Raw genomic sequence first — 6027 nt, forward strand, 5'->3', positions numbered from 1 at the left:
CCCACCAAAAACACACATGCAGGGGCTTCCCTGGTGGCGCAGTGGTTGAGAGTCCGCCTGCCAATGCAGGGGACACGGGTTCGTGCCCCGGTCCGGGAAGATCCCACATGCCACGGAGCGACTGGGCCCGTGAGCCATGGCCGCTGTGCCTGCACGTCCGGAGCCTGTGCTCTGCAACGGGAGAGGCCACGACAGTGAGAGGCCCGCGTACCGCAAAAAAAAAAAAAAAAAAAAAAAAATAGTGGGTACTTCTCAGGGTTGTTATAGAGACCTAGCATGGGTTTTAGATCGGGGTTAGACTCACAGTGAGTCACCAGTACAGGTTAGCTCGTGTTATGGGTAAAAAGTCTTTTAGCTGGATTAGAATACACTGAGATGAGGCAGGGCTCGCTAGAGTGGGTGCTCATATAACTGACAGTTTGTGTAGATTTTATTGCTCAAAAGGCAAATAAAATCAGATTGGGGTTGCCCACATTCCTTCTTACCTTTGAGTATGAGAGATCTTAACCTTTTAAGAACACACTCTGTACAGGTACGTTTAGGAATACGGATCACAGAGAAGGAAGATAGAAGGTTCAGGAAAAAATACATATATAGCTCATACTGGCCTGAACAAGAACCATATGTTGTTAGCAAGTTAAAACTGTTCGCTTATTACCTATCGCAAACTGTGGAGCTTCTGTGCTTGGATTTATTCCGTGAAATGAATGTGTCATTTCTCCAATTTGGCATAAAAGTTTGTCTGCCTTACCACATTGGAGAAAAATCATAAAATGTCTGAAGAGAAAATCATGTGTCTTGGCTGTCACCTTGTGGTCTTATGTATTATATTAGCCCTCAGAAATCAAATATTTTATACTGCAATAACCAATTTCTAAAATACACTAATAATTTGAGTATGGCTTTTTTCCTAGCATTACTGAAAATCCTCCAAGTTGCAAAGAGGACTATAAATTAATTTTTGGCATCCATTTACTGGCTAGCTAGGGCCTGAGATCAGGTAACAATTCACATAAGATCTAGATCACATAAAATCTAAATTGAACTAAGTAATGTGTGCCTCTTTGTGTTCATAACAAATTTTTTGAAAACTTTTTTTAAAAGAAATTCTCTTATGCTTAAATTAGTAGGTATGTTAAATAACTTCTGAACTATCCATTAACTGGAGTATATAATCCCATTTAAAATAGAGAATTAGAGAAAAATCTCGGAATTATATTTTTTCCATGCACATAATTATCTCTGCCCTAATCCTTTGAAAGGTAACACAGAGTAGGGGTTAAGTTCAAAGCCCCTAAAATTCTTGAACCTGGGATCAAATACCCCACTCTGATTACTTATTAGCTATGTGAACTGGGGCATGTAACCTAACATCTCTCCCCCACACTCTGCATCTATAGAATGTGGATGAGTTGAATAGTATACACCTTACAGGATTATAGCTTTGAGAGCAGTCTTAAGCATTCAGGAAGGGTGACCTTTGGTTCTGGGTAACCAAAATTAGGACGGCATGAGTTAACTTTATTGCTAGAAATCAGCCTTCCCCCCTGAAAGCGTTCCCCACTTCCACCAGCTCTCTCACTCCTGCCTCCTCCCGGCCACACAGTGATGTCTTGCCTGCTCCTGAGCCTTGAGGAGCAGTTTTCTGCTGGAGCCTCTGGGGGAGGGCCCTCAAAATGACTGGTGAGCAGGGTGTCAGAATTGCTACCCACCAGGGTTTGCTGTATGCCTCCCGTTCTTTCCTTTTCAAAGAGGAGTATATGTTTTGTTGTTGTTATTTTATTCCTCTTCTATTGTATATTGAACAAGTAGGGAGCAGGTAAATTTTCTAATAAGTTTATGAAGAGGAGCCACCTTGTACATCAGTCCATCACCCAGAAATCCTCAACTCTGGGCATATGGCCATGACAAGATGGAATTCTTGGGTTGTCACTCTTGAAAATCACTCTTGCTGATTGTATTTTGTGTGTATGAAAGATAGTGAACTATTTGGTGACTGAAGGGTGGATTTGGGGAGTCATTAGTACTGTTCTCCAAATACATATTTCATTTCCCTTTCTGGTACGTGCAACCTTGAAGTTAGGAGTGGTCAAATGACTTGCTTTGGCCCATAAAATGTGAGGGAAAGTGATGTATCTCTGCAGGTGGAAGCTCTAAGTCACGGTACGTGAGTCACCACTGTCTTCATCCCCTGCCTTGCTGGTTTTGGAAGTGTGTGTCAAGATTGTGTCTCCATCAGCTGAGTCCCAGAGTGATTATAACCCCCTCAACAATGAGCAGAGCCCCCCCCCCCAGAGACCCAGATGAATATACGGTTTGAGCAAGAAATAACTTTTGTTGTGGTAATGTACTGAAGATTTGGGATTGTTTTCTCATCATCTAACCTAGCCCTTTACAGAAGATGATTAGCGTCACTGGCCTTGCCTGGGAGGTAACCCATCTCTCCCTGCTTCTGCTCCCAACTCACCTCTAGAGAAGCCCCTTTCCCCCAGTTCCTAATTCACAGCAGAGACCCGGGCTGTACTTTCATGCTAGTATTGGGAGGATAGTCAGGAAAGAACACCACGAAGACTCTAGAGCCAATCTGTCTGGCTAACTTGGGGCTCCACCACTTAGTAAATAGCTGAATGATTTGGGCAAGTGACTTAACCTGTGTAAAATAGACGTAATAGTGTTTACCTGTGCCAGCTACTATGCCTGTGTAAGAAACCATCTCAAAATGTAATGGTGTCCAACAACCATTTATTAGGCTCATGGATTGATGAGTCAGGAATTTGGATGGAGCACAGCAGGGTTGGCTTATCTCTGCTCCCCATAAAGGGGGTCTCAGCTGGAAGGCTCAGACTAGGAGCTGGAATCATCTGGGGGTTCACTCACCCCACCCCTGGTGATTGACATTGACCGAGACCATGGCTGGGGCTGTCAGCCCTCTTACACATGGCCTCTCCATGTGGCCCGGGCTTCCTTACGACACACATCGAGAGAGAGAAAGCAGAGGCCGATTCGCCTTTTGTGACCTATCCTCAGAGGTCACTTTCTAGTAGATTCTACCAGTCAAGGCAATCATAAAATTCTTCCCAGGCTCAAGAAGAGGGGAAGCACACTGCTTCTTCAAGGGCACAGCAAGTCTCTGGCAGTCTGTGAGACCAGAAACACTGCTGTGGCCACTTTTAGAAAATAAAATCTGCCACGCTTCCTCAGAATGAGGGTTAACTCACTAAATGAGCTAATGCAATAAAGTACTACAACAGTTGGTAGGTACGTGCTTGATGTTGTAATTTATCCACTGCACAGGCTTTAGAGCCATATGGAACTGCCTCCCTGTGGCCGGCTTTTCCCCCCCGTGGGGACCCACTCCAAGAATCTGTTATCTCAGACTCAAGACCAAACTAAGGCAACCCCAAGGCAGGAGGAATCGAGGAGAAGGCTCTGAGGCTTCAACAAGGTGTTCACACAATGGTCTGACACCAGCAGGCCCAAGGTTAGTTCCTTTTTCTATTTTCCTTGTAAAGGATTTAAGAAGCTTTGAGGCCTTATTTAACTAAGATCATATTCTTGCCTAGGTACAACTGTGCTTTTACAGCTAAAGATCCGCAAGGAAATGTTAAAACTATTGAAAACAGCGGTAGGATTGAGGTGTTTCTAATATTTCATTTTTTAATGGAAATACATCTTGCTATCAAAACTATAAAGTAAGTTTTCTACAGTATTAAGGTGAAAAAAATCTTTTAAATTGAAGCATGGTTGATTTACAATATTAGTGTCAGGTGTACAGCAAAGTGATTCAATTATATATATATGTACATTCTCATATACGTATGTTTCAGATTCTTTTCCATTATAGGTTATTACAAGATATTGAATATAGTTCCCTGTGCTATACAGTAAATCATTGTTATTTATTTTCTATATAGTGGTGTATATCTGTTAATACCTAATTTATCCCTTCCCCTCCCCCTTTTTCCTTTGGTAACGCTAAGTGTTTTCTATGTCTGTGAGTCTTTCTGTTTTGTAAATAAATTCATTTGTATTATTTTAAAGATTCCACATATAAGTGATACCACACAGTGTTTATCTTTCTGTCTGACTTCACGCAGTATGCTAATCTGTAGGTCCATCCATGTTGCTGCAAATATCACAATTTCATTAAGAAAAACAAACAACTCTTAAAGGGCACATCATCCACTAAGGTGTGCGAATGAGGTTGACAAGGCAGGACACGATCAGCTAAGAATCCTTTAGTTTCTGCTGAAGGGATTGGATTATCTGTTGGTAACAGTGCTGTGTGGATTACAAACCACGTGCCTCCTTAGCACTGAGTCATCAATATCAGGCTCCAGGAAAGTCATCAAAGTCCAGGAAAGCAGGCTTGGCCTGTATGTAGCTGCTAAGTCATGTGCACATGTCCCAGTGTCTAGTTTCTTCAGCTACTTTAGTTGCAGAAGAAAAGGCTCACGTTAGACCATGTGCCTCGCACATTATGTAGGTCTCACAGACAGTTTGTTATCTAGCGAGTTGCTGCAGTCATGGTTGACCTGCAGGACTATCTCTACTGTCAAACTTTTGGGTGGTATCTAAAACCACACCAGATCACAGAGTCACTAAAGTTAAAAATCTGAAGCCCAAGCTCATGCCCTCAAAAACTGGTAGTTTGTGGTTTACGGCATACCTTAATCTTGCAGTGCACCCTGGGTAATCACTAACAGCTAAGTCTCCCAAGCATTTCTGGTGTCACTTAGCTTAGCTGGGTGAGGCTGCACCATGAATGGACATGCCTGGCATCAAATCATGCCGGGTTTAAGCATTTCAAGCACTTACAAATACAAGATTATCATGAACGGTCACCCAATATTAATTAATGACATTTCCTCAGCTTTCTAGAGACTTTAAAAAATTTATTGAAGTATTTACAATATTGTGTTAATTTCTGCTGTACAGCAGTGATTCAGTTATACATATATATATTAATACATTATTCTTCATATCCTTTTTCATTCTGGTTTATCACAGGATATTGAAAATAATTCCCTTGTTTATCCATTCTATATAAATAGTTTGCATCTGCTAACCTCAAACTCCCAGTGCATCCCTCCGCTACCTCCTACCTCCCTCCCCCTTGGAAACCACAAGTCTGTTCTCTATGTCTGTGAGTCTGTTTCTGTTTTGTAGATAAGTTCATTTGTGTCATATTTTAGATTCCACATGTAAGTTGTATCATATGGTATTTGTCTTTCTGATTTCATTTAGTATGATAATCTCCAGGTCCATCCATGTTGCTGGAAATGGCATTATTTCATTCTTTTTTTATGACTAATATTCCATTGTATGTAAGTACCACATCTTCTTTATCCATTCCTCTGTTGATGGACATTTAGGTTGTTTTCATGTCTTGGCTATTGTGAATAGTGCTGCTTTGAACATTGGGGTGCATGTACCTTTTCAAATTAGTTTTGTCTGGGTATATGCCCAGGAGTGGATTGCTGGGTCATATGGTAGTTCTACTTTTAGTTTTTCAAGGACCCTCCATACTGTTCTCCATAGTGGCTGCACCAATTTACATTCCCACCAACAGTGTAGGAGGGTTCCCTACTCTCCACACCCTCTCCAGAATTTGTTTGTAGACTTTTTAATGATGACCATTCTGACCAGTGTGAGGTGGTCCCTTATTGTATGGCCATCTCTATGTCTTGTTTGGAGAAATGTCTATTTAGGTCTTCTGCCCATTATTCAGTGGGGTTTTTTTGTTGTTGCTGAGTTGTATGAGCTGCTTATTTTGGAAATTAAACCCTTGTCCATCACATCATTTGCAAATATTTTCTCCCATTCTGTAGGTTGTCTGTTTTATGGTTTCCTTTGCTGTACAAAAGTCTGCGCATTTGATTAGGTCCCATTTGTTTACTTTTGCTTTTATTTCTATTGCTTTGGGAGACTGACCTAAGATAACATTGGTACGATTTATGTCAGAGAACGTTTAGACTTTTTAAAAATAAGTGAAGGCCAACAGGTAGGCTTAAACAGTCCCCAACT

This window comes from Phocoena sinus, chromosome 9, assembly GCF_008692025.1.
Source record: "Phocoena sinus isolate mPhoSin1 chromosome 9, mPhoSin1.pri, whole genome shotgun sequence".
In the NCBI taxonomy this organism is placed as follows: Eukaryota; Metazoa; Chordata; class Mammalia; order Artiodactyla; family Phocoenidae; genus Phocoena; species Phocoena sinus.